Source organism: Cryptomeria japonica, chromosome 3, assembly GCF_030272615.1.
Source record: "Cryptomeria japonica chromosome 3, Sugi_1.0, whole genome shotgun sequence".
Lineage (NCBI taxonomy): Eukaryota > Viridiplantae > Streptophyta > Pinopsida > Cupressales > Cupressaceae > Cryptomeria > Cryptomeria japonica.
The window spans coordinates 844,802,536-844,823,754 of NC_081407.1; positions in this window are offsets into that span (position 1 = coordinate 844,802,536).

Below are 21,219 nucleotides of genomic sequence, written 5' to 3' on the forward strand. Positions count from 1 at the left end.
TCACAAAACTGTACACTGAGTATCACTGACAGACTTATACCAAAATTTACTTAGGACATTCGGATAACCCAAACTCTATACCAAATAAGATCAATAGGTTGAGTTTCCATCAATGACAACTCCTAAGAAATATCATGCATCGGACATCATCAATCTTCACTAGAGCATCACTGAAATAGTATCTTTTTCCAACAATCTGAAAAATGATAAGTTTTCCAAGACTCCAAAACTACAAGCAATCTCAAAATCTTAAATCTATATGCTCAACTGACTCCCCCTAAGAATGAGCATCAATTTTCACTATTCTCTCCTTACTCTCTCCCCCTTTGACATCAATGGCAAAGGGTAGGGATCTGCCAAAACTTACTTACAAATGAATGCAATAATTTACATGAATTTAATTTTTTTTACATAATTAATCTTAAGGGATTTCAGGTACACATTCCATCCTCTCAAGAAAAAATCTAAAACAATAGTTAGAGCATTAAACATTTATGCAATATGAACTTCCAATGCCTTTGTGATCAGATGACACTGGTTTAAGGCACTGAAAATCATCCTGTTGAGCTCCAAGTAAGGTGTCCATTCGGGGAGTGATCAGACTTGTTTGTTTTCCCACTTTGCTTAACAATTTCTCTTTTTGGTCCATCGGTTGGCTCAATATGTGTTGAGAATATGGATCAAGTGTTTTAGCATTAACCTCATACCCGGTGGGCAATTTCCACACAGTTCTCAGCTCAACAGATTCCATCAGACATTGGTCCTTATCCATCGTGAAATAGATAGTCTTCTCATACTTCTCTACTATGGTCTTTGGAATTCTCTCTCTTTCTTTTGTAGTAGCTTGGAAGTTCTTGAAATATCCCCATAAGGTAGATATTCTCATTACATTGTCACCTATACCCAACAGTCCTTCCTTAATTTGCATAGCTGCCGATTTTTCATAAGCCCATTGGACTTTACCTATATAGGGGATCTCATTCAAGAAATAGAGAGCTAAGCGCATAATTAAGAATCCAAAATTGAAGGTATGTTTCTTTTCTTGATTAATTTTCTTCAAGTTTCTCATCAGTTCACTTAGAAGTACTGAACAAAGATCACACCTTTTATCCTCCTTAAGCATCTGATATGCAGTAAATATAGCAGCATCAGAGACTAAGTCCTACTTGCTAGATTTCTATACCTTGTAGCCTACTACCATTAAGGAAAATCTCACATCATGCTCAACTATGTCACTTATTGTCATCGATCAGTTGTCATATTGGGAACTGGTAATAGCTGCCATAGTGGTATTCTGTACTTTCCTCAAGCTAGGAATCTCACCGGCTGCACTCAAGAATATACTGAACCCTGATGAGGTTTGTAATATCATGAGGTCTGTCCAACCATATGAATTCATCATGAACCCTGATGAGAATATACTGAACCCATTCTGCTTCATCAAATACCAGAAAATGGATAAACTGTGTGAAACCCTTGTCATGAAGAATCTTGTATTCTGGCTTCAGATTTCCAAGACTATTCACCATATGCTTGCTATAGAGTTTAAGCATGTCTGCATTGCCAAGTTCTTCAATATCACAATATATTTATTCCCTTATATCTTCATTGTATGGGACTGAAGAAAATGCTCCTTTTGGATCATCTTCAAGAGATTTGAAAGGATGCTTTTTGAAAATGGGCCTTGCTCTATCATAAATTTCAATTACGAGTGGTGTAGCAATACTAGTTGTAGATGCCATGACAAATACAGTGTTAAAAAAGATAGCTTTTTAATGGATAAATACCTCTTGATTCACAACTAGACACAAGAAATCGTTGAATGATCGCTTCAAAGTCAGTTTTGTTGTCAAATCTCTTTCACTCTTTTGCTTGTATCTTTTCTCTTGTTTGCATCATGAACAATAAAATTTTGAATGCCCTTTTAACCTTTGAAAACCTAACTTTGAGTTGTAATAAAAGCTCATCTTTAATGTCTTCGAGATACACTATTTTTCATCACCGGATTACCAAAATGTCACAAATCTTCTAGATATTATCTACATGTCAGATAAAGATCTTCGACAACCTTTTGGAATTGATTATAGATCTCAACAAAGGATTTATAAGGATATGTATGAAAAATCCCCCCGAGGCCAAAAAGCCCTAGGTATCGGATGAGGTTCCATCACCGAATTTAGGTGTGGAGTCATTCTGCATATTCAAATCTTCTTTCTTCACCCACATTTTCTTATGCTGGTCTCTGATTTCATCCACCTTAGATTTACCTTTCTCATCAGATTTGTTCTTGTTCACTGGTGAATTCTTGCTTCTGCAATGCCTTGCGCTATGTCTTGTTTTGTTACATGCATGACAAACAAGATTCCTCTGCATGGGTCTAAAGTTCATTTGATTTGGTCTCATCCTGCACTGGTTAGATATATGTCCAAAAATTCCACAAGCATAGCATCTCTTGTTCTAAAATTTATTTATCACTATTCTGCACATGTTTGACTTATGACGAAAGTTATTACATATGAAACATTGACTGGTAAAGGTAGGAACATTGTTCATATTATTCATCATCCCATTATTCATCCTACGTTTGCATTGATTTTCCATATGACCAAATTTACAACAACTAAAACATTTTCCATTGAATTTATAGGCATTAGGTTGTCATACTGGAGGTTTCTTAACCTTCTTATGATGATTGTTTTGACCAGAACTAGAGGATTCTCCTTTCCCATGTCTCTAACTATCCAGCATCTCATCCAACCAGGTTGAACTAGCTTTGAATTTTTCTTTATACTCATTAGCAACAACTAGCTTATCTCTCAAAATTATGATCCACCTTTCAAGTTCTTGTCCATCATTCTTTGTTTGTGCCAATTCAAGCTTCAATTGATCATTCTCATATGTTAGTATATAGCATTCATCAAATATTTCCTTCAAGGATTGAGCCAATCTTTCTTCATTCTTCTTCCGGTCTTCAGTCTCCTTAGTCAAATTTATCACAAGAGATTGCATTTCATTCTTCCAAACTACATTTTCCCTGGCTAGCTTCTCACATTCATCAATCTTGTCTTGTAAGGCTTGATTGTCAATACTGTTTTCTTCTTTCTCTTGCAATTTGTCCATAAACTCCTTTCTCTTTTCTCTAGAGGTGTTCAGTTTATATTTCAATGTCTCAATGAATTCTTCAGCTATACTCAAATTTCTTTTTAGACTACTCCTTTCCTTCATTGCTTCATCAATATCTTCAAGTGCCACAGTAAGTTATTTCTGCAAACTAGAGTCCATTAACTAACTTATTTGGGTGCATTTTTTGACAAAGATTTCTGATGAACTATGAGATTTCTTTTGCTGTGTCGGATTTTACAACACAATTTGTGTCAAATTTCCTCTTTTTTTTGAAACCTTTCTCGTATTCATCGGAATTCTGATACTCGTACATTTGGAGCAATTTTTCGACAACCATTTCTGACGAGCTATGGGATTTCTTTTTCTTTATCGGATTAATTTGTTTTTTTTCAAAAATTACCCTATGTTCATCGACATTCTGATGTGTTAAAATTTTACAGATTTTACCTTTTGATTGGCATATGTTGGTCCAATGATTTTCACAGCTTCTTGATTTCTTCTTACTCATCAAGATAACATAAGACGATGACCTCTCTTCCTGCTTATCGATGCGATTTATCTCACTAGTCTCATCAGGCATAAGGATAGCTTAAAATGTGTTCAAGAAATGGGGATAATTTCACTGATGTCTTTTCCCTCGACGTAGCTCCTCCTGATATGTTATGTCTCCGTAGCATAAGCTTTGACTCTTTATCATCGTAACCTTTACCAATTTTTTTTTAATTTTGCCAGTGTCTATCGAGATAAGTCTTGCCGATAGCATTATCAGCTATCGACAATACAAGATTTCTCCATTGCCATTAGTATGCATTCTATCAATGGAGTTCATCAGTGTATTCTATTCCGATCACACGCTTCTAATTATGTGTTACCATTGGGTTGACTTTTGTCGATACCATAGATTTCGTATTTCACATTGGAATTCCAATGAACATGTGGTATTTTAAAAAGAAAAAGTAATTACACACCATAATTATACGCAAGCTCAAGGTGCAAAAATGGAGAGCAAGCAGGCATAATTATTACAGATAGATGCTCAAAAGCAACTATACAAGAGGTTGGTCCTTTCTTTCTTGTCATCTAGTTTTTTTTGCAAGTTCCTTTACTTTCCTTGCACTCTCTTGTTCACTTTGTTTAATGGTATCCTCTTTGGAAAAATATGGATCCGCAACCTCCTTAACTTCTTCATTCGGTGGCTGCCAATTATAAAGATAAGTCGCTTCATAGCTTCTAGAGGGATCAACAATTCTTTGTGACTGTAAACCCTTCTAGCCCTCAAAATATCCCTTTGTATGGAAGAAACTTTTCTAGGTCCAAGGCCAACTACAAATTGTAGAGGAGAAAACATCCATTCATGTGATGCTGCTAGGTTTATGTCAACACCAACTTTTGTTGGTTACTGTAACCATTACCTGCTTGACAACTTCGTACTTGTCATCTGGGCTAAGGAAATTTTCTAGTGAATGAAGATTCAATGATAATATCTCTTTGCCAGGCCCACATAATGTTGTAACCATGACCAATGGATTCAAAAGATAACGACCAAGAGCCACAACATGCCTCACATTCCCTATTGTAGACATTCTTCTCCTAGAAGGACTCATTAATCTATTTTTGATATTTTAAAATTATCATCTATCCATCAAGAGATCCTTACTAAAGTGTTAAAAGATTCCCATGTGTCTACTAACATTCATCCTACCCAATTCCAAACACCAGTATCCCATCTATCATCCTCTTATCAACTAGCCTTAAATCAAAATGATATGATACCAAGTGATCCAACCCATAGAATTTTCCCTACACATTGAATTCATCATCATAAAACACAAGGTGAAACGAGTCCTAATGGACATTGGTTCTATCATGAAGAACCGTTTTGAGTTGGAGGCTTGAAATATGAAAAATTTATCTCATTTTAATTGTTAGTTGCATATTTTGTTATGCCCGTTAATAGAAATCTAGGTATTGTATAGAAATTTAAAAGAAAGTACAATCTAATCAAACACTATATTTCATTTTATGTTATCAATAATTTTGACTAGTTTTCTTCGTAATCTATATCTTGTATAGTTTATCTTAATATTACCTTTCTTGTATCCTATAGCAGTTTTGGAAGAATTATCATAACTTTCATTTGAACCGTTGGATCTTTCTATAAATTGGAGGATAAGTTTGTAACAATGATATTAAGAGATTGACCAGAGCGATGGGCTTTATTCTAAGGTAGGGGCAGCCTTGATGGGAAAAAATTACACATAATCGAATCCAAAAAAATAAACTAGTATAGCCTTTTTCATGTTTGTCTTCCTCAAAGTATGGTTGGTGTCTATTAAGTTGTTGTCTTGTAAGGGTGTTTTGAAGATTGAGAAGATAATTTTGATGAGTATTAATCCCATTGTTGTCAAGTATGCCTAATTGGAATTGAATGTTTCCAAGGTATATGTGCATTAGAGGGCAAATGATTCCTAAGATTGTCACTTCAATTAAATAATTACTGAAAATTTTGAATTTCTTCCTTGTAAATGAATGCTTTAAATAAAAGGTTACTTTATTATAAGTATGATTTCTTGATTGATAATACTCTAAAAAACACCAGATTAAACTATCTTCAAATAATAGTAGACCAGTGCCTTCACCCATGACATAATGTTTCCATTAGTCTTACCGAATTTAACTTTTCTCTTAAAGACCAATAAGATAGATGAAGCTTGACATCCAATCCTTCAAACTGCAACTTAACCCAAACTATAATAACATAGGATAGGACATTGAAACAATCTAAATGAATAGATTTATCACAGGAACTAATCAAACAATTAAAAAGACAAATATCATCAGAGATGAAAAACACTTGATTTTTGTATTGAAATAAACATAAGATAGTCAAGTGATTACATATAGCACAATGTCTTTTCACCAGTTTGACATTTCCAGAAAATAAACCTCGAGAGTATTGTATATAATTACATCTCTGAAACTATCTCTCATTTCATCAAAAGATCCTCTATGTATACAGATGAGGATTCAGTTTCAAAATGAAAGGGCATAACCCTTCATTCAGAATTACACTAATGAATATCTTAACTAAAAAAACCAACTAACTGACCCTAACACAACTACCAATATAACAAACATATTACATAAGATTTTAAAAGACAATAATTTGAAACATTCAAAACAATAGCTAATTGCAATAACTTCACCACAATTCTTAATATTATCCAAATACTTTTCCGACTTATAGGTATCTGCATCATAAATCACGTCTCTAACAACGATCTCCAATGTGACAAACCACTCCATCTGTGCAGTGGTTTCCTTTAACTTTATTCCATCTATTTGGGCAACATCAAGGGAAACACTGAGGAGACTCTAGCATTTAGCAATTCATTTATCCTTATCCTTAATTTCACCTTTCTCATCAACTAACATAGGAATGCCATGTTGGATTACATCTTTACACATCATATTCTTTTTGAAAATTTGCATCAAATTTATCATGATTTGCAAGTAGCCTTTCAATTTTCTCAATCTCTTTGGCATCTACTCCTTCAAAAAATTTCTCATGTAGCTTCACCCCCAGTCTGTTTTTTATCTTGTTATGTCATATCGCATTGTCTATATTTTTCTGAAACACAACCCAAAAGTCTTCCAAGTGACCCTGTAGCTTTTCAAATATTTTATTCAATACGAAAGAAGCAGTATCAATTCTTACACTTTGCATATGTTTGAGAATTATTTGATTTTCCTGCTGCAATTCCTCATATTTCTTCTTCCATTTTGAATTTTCAGGAGAAAGCAACATGGGTTCAAACTGTCCACTTCTTCCGATGGCCTCCTCATACATAGCTTTGTACTGATTCCTTTCCCTTGCCACTCTAACCATCTGTGCCCTATTGAATTTGGAAATATCTACTCCTATATCTGCTGAGACAATAGGATCAATTTCTCCCACTTTTAATTTCATCATGTGTCCAAAATCCCTATCCACATCAATGATTATTGGTCTTTTTTTTGGTGGATATAGTGCCCCTAGCATTAGTTATTCCTCATCTAGATCAAACCTTGACCCAATAAAAATGTCATTAACTCCTTGAATATCCAATTTGAATTCCTTATTATCAGAGTGCAATAAACTATCAAAAATAAAAGAGGCACTCAGGTCCCATCTTGAAAAAATAATTACTCTAGCCTCTATCAATAATTGTATCCCTCTCCATGGAGTCATTTTCACCAATTTTTCTTCTATATCCTCTTTTAGTTTCTTCAATAATCCTGCCTCGTTTTCAAGTGTCACATTTGGGATATACTACCTAAGCCTTTTGCCTTTGAAATTATAAAGAAAGGACTTAAATTTTTTGGATTTAACAAATACATCATCTGCCACAAAAGCAGCATGTCCATCCAATCTTGCATCTTTATTAATTTTCATTTTAGTTACAATTTGATCATCTTCATTGAACTCTTCTTCCACATCTTTTGCCTATGACCTAGAAATGACTTCAGTGTCTTCTGGTTCATTTTTTGACATTTCTTCTTTTGACTTCATCTCCATTAACCTCTATCTTTTCTCCTCCAATTATTTTTTATGTTATCAATCACTTCTTGAGCCTCTGCATCTTCCACATTCCTAAATATATCTTCTGCTTCCAGACTCACATGCAAATAATCACCTAGATTTTGACTTTTCTTATAGTAGTGGATATATCCTTCCGGATCATAATTCTTTCTTGCAAAATGTTTTAATAAATTAAAATCTTTCATTAATTTCTTGTCAATTACATCATAGGATTTTGTTGAAACAATTGTGAAATCTCCAAAGTTGAGAGTACCTGGCAAGAAAGCCTTCTTATTCAGATCCCCAAAGTGTTTAGCATTTGAGACACTCAATTGTCTAACAATATCCAAGTACGCTATTCGGTCAGGAACACATTTTGGCAACATATAGGGAGTTCCTTCAAACCCATATATCTTTAAACATGTGAAGTCTTTATGGACTATCTTTATGATTCACTATCTTTCTGTCATCAAAATCTTTAAGTCTTTAAAATCTTTAAGTATCATCTAAGATTGATCCATCACAAGAAAATCCATACATCTGATATATTGACTTTACTATCCATTCCTCAAATTTGATATAATTTGATCTTATGTAACGAGAATCCCAAACATAAGTCCATAATTGAATAGGTTACTCCTCCCCTTGCATGTTTCTAACGTTAAGCCTCAATTCCTCAGGCCACATACCCCTAAAACATCCATAGAATAAGATTAAATGCATCAATAATGAGTAAAACTTAAAATTAGGGCAATTATTATCCCCGAGGTTCAAAAAACCCTCATGCAATCTCTCCACCAAATATGGCGCATAATCAAATGGCCCAGGTTCATACATTTGAATGTCTGAAGCTAAAACTAATGGCCCAATACTCATGAGGTCTGGAACCTCAACGCCTCCTAACTACCCACAAGACATATAGGTGTACTGAAGGTAATGTCTAAACAAATCAATGTTAAATGGTGGCCCATCCTATTTTATAAGTTCTCCCACTTCTTCCTTATGGACAACAAGTTTCCACCCAAGGTATGTAGTGTCCATTCTTTGATATTCCTCTTCCAATTCCCCGAAAGATAGAGGTTTATCAAAACTAGAATCTAGGTTGAGCACTTCATTTATAGTGTTTACTAAAAACCTTATGTAGGCTTCTCCATTTGGATTTTGAATGTATCTACCCACAGAATTATAATTTGTCACTAGAATCTCTAAGACTTTCAAATTTACAAAAACATTAGGGACAATTAGCTTACTTAGATTTGTAACCCAGGGGTTGCAGAGCGACACCTCCCTATTTATCCTCAAGTAATGGAATAAAAATAATTCATAGCCCCTTACTCTAGTCCAAACATACTCGACATCCTTGTATCTATGTTCCAATTGATCCTGGCCAGGTAGATGTTGTTTCGATCTTCTAGACTTAGGGCTAGGTGCTTTCATTTGATCAATCATATCCTGGTTCAATTTTCTAACTAGGGTGTCTTCTCCTATTTTGGATTTCTTCACTCCTGACTCCAAACCCTTAGCTGATCTCTTTTTCCCTATAGAACTAGATGCCTCCATTTTTGTAACTCCAATTTCTCTTTGTACCCTTTACGAATTAGAAGTCTCTATTATGCCAATTTCCTTCACTGTGTGAGATTTATGTCAGGCAACTTCAATTATATAACAAATGTATTCAATACCAAACTCACAATGATTAGCATCCCATAAATTGGCTTAGTGCAAACTCGATGCAAGCATTGAATAAGAGTCCTCTACTTTAGTTTTAAAATTTGATTTGACAATGGCTCATAGGAACAGGTCTCCCCGATGTAATTTTATTTTGGCACCATTAGTATAACTCTCTCCCTTTCTTCGATACATTGATATTATCTGTTGATTGGCATATTTTGGTCTGATTATTTTCATAGCCTCCTAATTTCTTCTTACTCATTGGGATAACATAAGCCGATGACCTCTCTTCCTATTGATCAGTGCGAGTTATCTCACTAGTCTCATTGGGCATCGGGATAGCTTAAAATATGTTCAAGTGATGGGCATAGTTTCCCCAATGTCTTTTCCCTCTGCATAGCTCCTCCCAATATGTTATGTCTCCTCAGCATAAGCTTTGACAACATTCTCATTGGGAATAGTCTTATCGATAGCCTCATCGGTTATCGACAAGATATGATTTCTCCATTGCCGCTTGTGTGTGTTCGGTCGATGGACTTCATCATCGTATTCTATCTCAATCACATGATTCTACTTGTCTTAAGTGTTACCATCAGGTTGAATTTTTTTGATGGTGCAAATTTCAAATTTTTTGTAACTTTTCCTTTTCCTTATGAATACAAATGTTTATAATCTTCTTAATGGGTTCAATATAAACTGTACAAAACCTCTAACACAAAAATGGACTCCACTATTCCTAGTTATTCTTTGAGATACTTTTTAAGCATACATTTTGGCAAAATTTGTCAAAGTGAAAGCTCATGCATATCTACCATATGATAACAACACATATTTTTTCTTCAAAGGAATCTTAAAAATTTATTCTTTAAGATGCTTTTGAAGCATACATTTTGGAAAAATTTGTCAAAGTGAAAGCTCATCCATATCTACCATATGATAACAACACATGTTTTTGCTTCAAAGGAATCTTGAAAACCATTTGATAAGTAGCCACAATCACATTTGCATTTTTTTATCACTCCAAAAAATGTCAGATAAGCTTTCTATCCTTGAATCTACACCTTGAGAGGATCTCTATCTACCTTGTCTCATCTTAGTGCCACCTTCAAGCTGCCTAGGTGATGGTTGGCTTAGAAGAGCCAAATCACAGATGGATGGGAGCTGGTCACCTTCAATCTCCTTTAAATGTAGCTACTCTTGACTTATTTCTTGGCCTAGTTTGTAAACTCTAGAGAATCCTAGTGATGCAGAGAGGCTATAGGATCCCTCAAATCTTTGTGAACCTTCCTGACCTTATCGCTACTTCGATCTTATTAGAGTGCTTTGACATTGTTGTAATATAGTTTTTGCTCTTGTGATCTGTCAATGACTGTTGTTCATGATGTTACTCTGTTGAATGCTCAATGGTTTTGGTTTGTTTTGCAATTTCTCTATGTTTAAGTATTTCAATTTGGTATATTATATCGAAACATCATTTCATAACTAACATTTCAAGTTCTTTATAACTAGTTCTAAGAAGACTTCTATACTTGTGACATCGTTTTGCTTAGTTTGTGAAGGTTATTGACCAAAGTTTCCATGGCCCAATTTTTTTGCCTATGAAGAAAGATCATGTCAAATAATATCAGCAAAGAAAAAAATAAGGAGACAATTGCTAGATTGTGGTCTAGCTTGGAAAGAAAAGGTGATGGAAAATGTTATTGTCCCTGCAAAAACTTGTAAGGGCTTAAAGACTAGAATAATTCTAATCACAACAATTGAGAAACATTGTAGGCAACATGGTCACATTGAAGGGGGGCATGATTATTGTCCATTGGTAAGATGTTCATTATATCATTTTAATAATTTATTTTTTTTGATAGGTAATGGGCCAAATCTGATGATGTGTACATACCTTACCCCCTTTGGGGTTTGAACTTGTGACCTCTCTTTTAAGACACAAGTTCTCTACCATTAGGAAAACTTAGGTTGTACATCATTTTAACGATTTATATACACAAGAAATCACTTGAAGCAATCCATAAATAAGATATAAAATACTCAAACATACCAATTAGGACAATAATTATCTAAGACTCCATACCCTCACTTTGGAACTCTCAATCACTCCCAATGGAGTTAAATATTACTCCTAGGGTTTACTCATACCCCCACATACTGACACATTACTTGGTTTGCACATTAGAGACAATATTCTCACTATTTTCATAAGTTGATAGTCTATTTAAAGTTTAGGACAGTCACAAAGGAATTATGAAATCATTGTCATAAACACCCAATCTTGACTCGAGACACTCAACCCTCCTTCCAAACATACACCACACACTGAGGCTTCTATCCACACTATCTTCCAAGACTATTTTCATTCAACCCTCACATGTCAAAAGCTTTTTATCACTATTTTCAAGTTTGTTGTCATGAGGCAATACAAGAGGACAGTCATGTCACATCTTTGGTTCAAGGTCTTTTAAGGCTTCAAAACTCCTTTGAAATATCTGATATGAATCCCTCAACACCTTATTCAACCCCCAACAATATACCAACACTCATTCATATGTAATTTTGCACCAAACCCTCATAAATCTGCCTTTTCACTGTCCTTCTTGGACTAAGACATCCAAAACATTCCCAAAAGTCTTCAAATCATGTGCCAAACTTGAAGTGAAAACCTTGCACACTTGATGAAATGAAAGTACACAATATAATACATATTTTTGCCCATTTGTGGGCTTATTTGGCAAATAAAATAAAAGATATTACATTTTGAGTGTTTGTTGCCAGCCCTAGGTAGGGTTTGGATAGTTTTCACCAAAATGGCTATGAATTTTCAAATACATATCCAAAATTAATGAAACCAAAAGGAAATGAAAGTATATTCATTCCACTTCAATCTCCAACTAGTTTCCAAACCCAATCAATGCATTTGATGGACCATGATGGAAAACATATGGATAACAGACTACAATATTCAGAAAACTATGAAAGAGTGTAGGGAGTTCAAAAAAATTTATTATTCAAAGGCTCTAAAATTGACTGTTCTACTTTAAAAAATTGGTCCTAGTTCCTCATTGTGCTTCTAGTGCTCCTGCACCACTATGTTATTGATCATATATTTAATGTATTATTCTTTAGGTGATGTCTATGTTCCTGTGCAAACACCGCCTCATCAGAGGCCATCATCCCCACCTTTATTGCCAACTATAATGTCGACAACATGCAACATGTAGAAATCCACTAGTGCACATCATACTAACCTCGAAGTTGGTAGATCCCTCTCTTTCTCTCTCTTTTGTTGCATTTATTTCCCTTGAAGTGTTCTTTCTTGGGGGCATTTCATAGTGGATTCATTTTTTGTAGCAAGACATGTACATGAGGATGCAGAGGCCACTAGTGGTGATACCATATTAGCATTTCCTAGATCTTCCCATATTTATAGTACAAGAACGTTTCCGGTCACATTTGTGGTGACCGAAGATTCACTTTCCATAACAATAGAGAAGGTTCCAGGTACTTTAAAATTATTACGCTATATAGAGTAATTGTAATTTACTTATTGATCATTTGTTTTGGACTAATCATCCCATGATTTGTTTGCAGGAAATGATATTTTTTATAAAAATATTAATAAAATTACATTGGAGATCTTCGAGCCCACCATACGTAAATGGTGGAATGAGCAAGAAAAAAAGTTAATAGATGAGCTCATAAACTATTTGGTTGGGTTGTTCGGAAATGACACATTTGAGAAAAGGTCCTTGAACAAGCTGGAAAACATCTAAAGTATGTGAGGGACCAATATAGGACACATTTAGAGAAGAACAAAAAGTACGAGCGTCTCCCCATGATTCCAGAGAGGGAGTGGAAGGACTTGATTTTGGATGTAAAGGAGAGAGTTGAAAGGAAAAAAGGAAATACACCACTTAGCAGAAGAAGGTATCTGATACTATTAAGAATGTAATTATGTAGTAATTAATCTTTATATTTATATAATCTAACATATTTCAAACTTTTCATAGACTGCTCGACACATCAAAGGCAACTAAGGAAAGACTAGAAAAGCATGAGCAACACAAAATCGGATCTAGTGGTTACATGAAAGTTGCCGCACAAATTTTAAGTATCAATAAATGAAATATCGCATTGAAATAATAAATTGCAAATAAATTTTTTAATCATTAAATAATACAAGCAAAATTCATGATATTAAGCAAAAAATGCAGGGCTTTGAATTCAATATAGTGTCCACAAAAGATGACATGAAAATTGCCTTCTGGGAGGGCTATATAGTTGTGGCTAAACATCTAAAATGATTGAGTGGGAAAACAAAATAATTTAGTGAATCCATCAATCATGTAAATAAGCTAAATGAAAATTATTTAAAATTGAATACTTGAGCAATAATCTATTCGATGTTAATTTTCAACATAATGTGACTATATTTGTTTTAAATAATTAAGAAATCATAACAATGCACATGACATTAGAATGCAGCCTGCACAGGGTGGAACACAACCTACATATGATGAAGGTTGTGGTGTGCATCCCATTATTGGAGGTATTCACATGCTAAACAATATTTTTAACGTAACGATTATTACAATTAAACATCTTTAATTAAAATTGGTGTAGTAATTAATGTAACCTTTTTTGTTTTTATGTTAGAGCATGTAGACAGTGGTGAGCAAGTTGAGCATGTTCCAAGTAGACAACATCAGGAATGTGATGGTGTCCCACCAGGTAAATAGGACCACTGTTATTCCTTTAAATGAATTTAATTACAATTGGTGTATTGATTAATATAATCTTTTGTGTTTCAACAACAGAGGATTTAGAGGGTGTTCAGGATGAGGCTAGACAAAATGATCAGGAAGATGATGTGGCCCCATTAGGTAAAGAGAACCCCTATAATTTTCTTTTAAATAATGGAATACTTGTAACAATAATAATAAAAATCATGAGTTTAACCCATTTCTTTGTTATTGCAACGGACCCCTGTTTGCATACCCATCCTCATCGTGAGTATAGAACTAGGTGTACATTAACTAGATCAGGTGAAAAGGGCAGAAGAACTGGAGAGGGGACAAATGATGAGGACAACTATGGTCCACTTAATCTTTACGTACAAGATTCAAAAAAAGAAAGAAAAATAAAATGATTGTATTCTTATTATATGTTAACTAGATTTTATGTGTTAATGAATTTAATTATATTCTAATGAATGTTGATGAATGATATGTGTTAATGAATTTGGATGAATGTTACTTGTAAATGAATTTTAATGAATGATACGTGTTAATGAATGTTGATGAATGTTACGTGTTAATAAGTGTTTTGTGTTAATGAATGTTACATGATAATGAATGAATGTTATGTTTCATTAATGGATGAAAAAATGTTAGATGTTAATAGGGAATTTAGAGTGATATTAGGGGAGGGGGGAGTGGCCAAATACACTTCCACCTTCACATGGTTAGCCCTGTTAAGTAGAGAATATTAAACTATTCTTGAAACAAAGAGAAGCTCACTAAGGTAACTGTGAGATTTTGCCAAGACCTAGAGGCAATGGAAAGCACAAATAAGAGAGATAAAATAGATGATAGGAATAAACTATATTCTATCAAGATGAAAAATATGATCAAGTGGATCATCTCAAGATGTTCAATGATTGCCCGTACAAATAATGTAGATGAGTCTACTTATATAGGCAAGGCTATATGGATATGTGAGCACACAAACATGATATGTGGGTCAATAAGAAACAAGGGTAGGTAGAAAATAGGTGTGGGTAGGTATGAGAATAATAAAATATTCCACATGAGGTGGATCACCCACTGAAGGTGGAATGTAACAACAAAATCAACACCATAAAAGGTGGGAATTCTCCTACACACACTATCCCAAAGTGGCACAAACACCCAAGTGTCTCATACCCAAACTACTATGAAATGCATGTACCTAAATAAACTTGAGTAAAGTGTAATAATATCCAACATGAATAATTATGTACACCAACACACCCCCTTAAGTGCAACTTAAGGGAATGTGTTAAAGTTTACAATGCAACTAAGCAATGCAAAATGGGTCCCGACTACATGGCCATGTTAGGTACCCATGAATAAATGCAAATGCAATCTCCAATAAATGAAGAAAGAGAGAAAAACCCAATGGGAAAAAACCCTCCCCCAAAAGAGAGATGATGAAAGAACACAAAGCTCTCAAAGATGAATGAGAAGAACAAAAAATATATCCCCCCCATAAGAGAGAAGAAAGACCATGAAGCCCCGCCTCAATGTCAAATCTCCTACAAAGATGTTACAATGATGATGACCAAAATACCTCCCCATAAGGAAGAAAGAGAGTCAATGCTACACCAATAATGTCAAAGTGTGACAAAACTAGGTACCAAGTTGATGACGTTGAATCACTCGCTGCAACAAAATGAAGATCAGGCATGGTGACAACCTGCTTTGAGCATCATCTGGATACTTGTAAATAGCAGAAATACTGGTACAATCCAAGTCTCATAGGAGCCATGCACAAATGTGTACAATCTAAGTCTCAACTAGAGCCATGCACCAGGTCTCACAAGATATTCCTAATCTACGTGTATAAGAGGATTACATCAAATAGTCAACAATGACAAGATACAAAGAGGTGTGGCACTTTACGATAGTGTGAGTACAACATTTCTCATGCAAGAGCATACAACATGATAGTGCAAATCTATAAACATGAAAATGATGCCACCAAGAAGCCCTGTAGAATACTGCAAATGAACATGCCTCTGAATGGAATTTCACCAAAAGATATAAATGAACAACTGACCCCCCATAAAAATATCATGTTGTCACTTGCAAATAATGGCAAAGTGGACTTCTAATTTCAATGATTACAACTTCTCAAAATGAGATATAACAGACTTCAACAAATATTGCTAGTGATCTAAACTGAGATCCAAGCAAAATACAAGTACCAAATAGGCCAAACAATGACCAAACACTGAAAGTACAATTGCTACTCAAATTCATTGCAAACTAATGGTAGATTATGAAGGTAGACAAAAAATTATGCACTCTAAAAACAAACGGCACCTGAAAAGGAGGCCATATGAGCCCAAACGAAGCCTCCAAAGTTGTAAAAATTGAGATTTCATGATGTCCAAATAAATTGTATCTAAAAATATAAAAAATCCTACACCACTGTATAGATCACGAAATTCTACCCCAAAACAAAAAAAACTACTCGAGAAAAGGAGTCCAGATGAGTGAGATGTCACTATTTGAAAATTGTCTGCAAAATTATAATTTCTGGAAAATTTCCGTCGCAGCTTCAAATTTCAAGTGCATCTAGATTAGGCCTCTGAAGTCCAATTGGATGAAACAAAAGGTAAAACTGACTTTCTTGCACCTCCTCAATTCAATGGTAACCTCATATTTGACCCATCAAGCTTCAATAATAACTTGCAATAGAAAGCTCCAAAATACACAACACCGAATATCATCAAATTTCTCTCAATTGACAAACCAATGACACTCTAATGGTTCTGATACCATGTGATATTTTTCCAAGATCTAGAGGCAATGGAAATCTCAAATAAGAGAGATAAAATAGATGATAGGAATAAATTGTATTCTATCAAGATGAAAAATATGATCAACTAGATCATTGCAAGATGTTCAATGATTGCCCATACAAACAATGTAGATGAGCTTGCTTATATAGGGAAGGCTATATGGATATGTGAGCACAGAAACATGGCATGTGACTCAATAAGAAACAAGGGTAGGTAGGAAATAGGTATGGGTAGGTAGGAGAAACAATAAAATATTCCACATGAGGTGGATCACCCATCGAATGTGGAATGTAACAACAAGATCAACACCATAAAAATGTGGGAATTATCCTACACACACTATCCCAAGCACAAACACCCATGTGTCTCATACCCAAACTACTATAAAATGCTTATACCTAAGTAAACTTAAGTAAAGTGTAATAATATCCAACATGAATAATTATTTACACCAATAGTAACACACTTTTCAATATTTCATTATGATTCACTATTAATCTTATTGATGCTAAGCATATTCTTTGCAGGTTACATATTCAATGTTGCAGGTTGTGAACATGCTTCTACGAGATAGTTCCCCATTACAAGTGAATGCATGCTTAATTGGTTTTGTGAGTTTATTTTATTTTAGAATAGACATACTTTCTTTGTTCATTCCTTAAGATTTATTTATTTTGTTTTAGAATAGACACACTGCCTCATTTTGTTCATTCATTGTTCATTTTGAGTTTATTTTGGGTCAAATTTGAAGAAAGAGCATACATAAAAGGAGGTGGAACTACTTGAAACTGACTGTTAAACTAAGTTACTGATTCTTCACTAAAACCCTTGGATCCTGATTTTGATTTTTTCTTGGTCCTAGTTCGAGAATGATTCCCCTTGGATTACTCTGGGGTCCTTATTAGGTGGTTGGGTCCTCAATGATTATTCATCATCTTCTTTGCCTAATTTTGGGGCAAATTAATAAAGTAGTGCTGGCTACAAAGTGTACAATTTAAATTGCTATCTCATATACAATACAACCTTTTGTAAGGGGTGTGATCTGAGCTAAACTACTCTTCAAATTGCAATTGTCATAAATACGCATCCTATCATCATTGGTGCAATCTAATCTTTATTTCTATTTGTGTTGATTTTTTCATACTGTCATAAGGATGTGAAACTTCTATTAGTGATTTCTTATTGGTCAACTGGTTATCATATTGATTAGTAATCAACTCTGAGATCTTCCAATAGTTATAGTGGCATTATTTATCACTAGATTTTTCTGTCCTACTATCTTGATGACTAGATTTCGTACTATCAATATTTTCCAAGGGTTTCAAGACCTAATTGAGCATTATTAATCAAATCAATTTCTGCATCTATACAATTCACTGTATGAGTGTTTAATTTGATTTCATTTCAGTCTGTCATAAACTAAATAAATTCAAGATTACATTTTCTCTCAGCTACTTTTATATCATTGGAGTAGATTTTATGTTATGTGTGTGTGTACGGACGTACCCATAGCCATACCTAAGGAAATTTTTTTTTTCGATTTCATGAATCCATACCCGATTCTGTATCCCTATGCATACTTGAATTGGTAACTTAGCTATGAAATTATCTAAAAGCCATCTTGTCTCATGTATGACCTATGAGGGGCTTCTAACTAATGTTGAACTGATGAAATTATCCTAAAAAATCCACCTTTTCAGGCCTCAAATTGATGATGAACTTAGAAATCCATATTTTCTCTAACAACTAATGCCTGAAATGATGAATGGTACTAAGAACTTCCATTCTAACTTGAAGTTCACTTAACTGAAACTCCCACCGTTTAGCCATTTCCATTTGCATGTTTATTGCAGTCCAATCTACTAAAAAATACTATCATGACTACACTTTAATTTCTCATAGAAGGTCATCATATCTCCATTTTGCATTGTCTAACCTCAAACTTACTATCATATGCCTCTATATTTAGAACCTGATTTCTATCACAATCCTTATTCTTCACTTTTCATTATTGGTCTGCAACACTGTATCACCATTGTATTGAGCCTTTGTGCATGCCTTATGACTATTACATCTTTGAATGCCTTTGAGTTCTTTTTTTTCTTTGATGGACTTGACATTCTTTTCTCTCTATGGCTGTACTTTGTCTTTGATTTGCTTTGCGATAAGGCTTTAATGAACTACAAGTAGAAATGATTGAATCTCCTTGTATTGCCCTTAAGTTTGGAGCCTTGAAATTGAGTGTACGCCTTATGATGGCACTGTCTACTTTGTGTTCTACAATATTCTCATGTCTCCAACTAAGATGATTATCTTTTATGACTAAATATATCTTTGTAAGTGCTTTCTTTGTTAATCATTATCTCCTTGAGCTATGTATGCCTAAGACTGAAATACTGTTCTTGATAGTCTTTATGCTCACTATTTTGTAGAGTTTTCCTTAGGCACATGTATACTATCACATGTTTCCCTTTAAACAAGGTCTAGGACTATACCTAACCCTACACGATTATCCATGATTGCATACTAAGTTCTAGGTCTCTATCTTTAAAATTTCCTCATTTGATAGTATTTTTAAACAATAATATGACTATCTATATGACTATTTATAAATTCTTTATGTACTAGCTGCAAGGCATTTTTGGCATTTACTATTATGATTCCTTATGATAAGTCTTCCCATGCATTCTTGTAGCTATTTCATTTTTATCTTCCTGATAATGAAGTACCTACTATGCTTAGTTCTTTGTAAGATCACTAATATTAATGCTGCTAATATTAATCCTTTGTAATTGGCAAAAGTCAACCTGATGGTAACACCGACATGTAGAAGCATGTGATCAAGATAGCATACACCATTTAAGTCCATCGGCTGAACACACACTAGCAGCAATGGAGAAATCTTGTCTTGTCGATAGTCGATGAGGCTATGGGTAAGACTTATCCGATTGACACTAGCAAAAAGTAAAATGCATTAGCAAAGGTTACGACGATAAAGGGTCATCAGTGTAGACAAAAGTAGTCAGGATTTTTTTTTAAATGTTGTGGAAGGTTGGAATTTTGATGAACACCACAAGACAACTGACGATGTTTCCATACCCATGACGACAAAAAAATCACAAGATGCAGCCTCGTTCATCGTCTTAATCATCAAAATTTATACATCTCCTTGAAGATGGTCCATTGGCAGAACACACACTATCGGCAATGGAGAAATCATGTCTTATCGATAGCCGATGAGGCTATTGGTAATATTTATCTCAATGGACACTAGCAAAAGTAAAATTCATCGACAAAGGTTATGGCGATAAAGGATGTAACGAGGTCAGAATTTTAACATATCCTCATCAAACAAACATGCCGCCTAGTGGGAATGGAGAAATCTTGTCTTGTCAATAGCCAATGAGGCTATTAGTAAGACTTATCCTAATAGACACTAGCAAAAGTAAAATGCATTGGCAAAGGTTGATGATAAATAAAGGGTCATTGGAAAAAGGTTACGACAATAAAGGATGCAACGAGGTTGGAATTTTGACATCTCCTCGTCAAAAAAACATGTTGCGGGTGCATAGAAATTACCGACGTGGTGTCCTTGCAATTTTGATGTGAATCCCACCATTGAAATCACCGTTGAAAGAAAAGTGACGAGGAGTTTCTCCCCGAATATGTCTAAATTCAGGCATTTACTTATCTGAGTTCTGACAAACAGTCACTGGAAAACCGCTTCAAACGTACTAATGATTGATTCAACCTTCTGGATCTTCCTCAAGCTGTTAGGCTTCCTTGGAGGAACTAGGCTCATATACCAATTGTTGGAATTAATGAACATTGAGTGGGGGGATGAATATGTATTTTGCAGCTCACTAATTTATTAATCTGATTCTTTAACCACCAGATGCAAATAACTAAAAGAAAAGTGCAGAAACAAAACCCAAATAAGCATACAACCATAACACCAATATTTTAAAGTGGAAACCCGGAAAAAAAAAACCATGGTGGGATTGAGTACCCATAATATTATTATACTATGGACAGTATTAGAAGAATATTACATAAGAGGAATGCAGTTGCATTCAGGCACACTACCTAGAGCTCATTGCTCAATTACAACAGGGCTGGTACCCCAGAGGACTCACTATCCTACAAGTGAGATATAGAAGCTAATACAATGTGTGAATTGGAGTATAGAATCTACAAATTCTAAAAATTAATTTTAGTTAGGCTCAGGAATGATCCACTGCTACTGTTCTAATAAACTTCTCTATTCTAATATTCTACCAAGTACTGGATC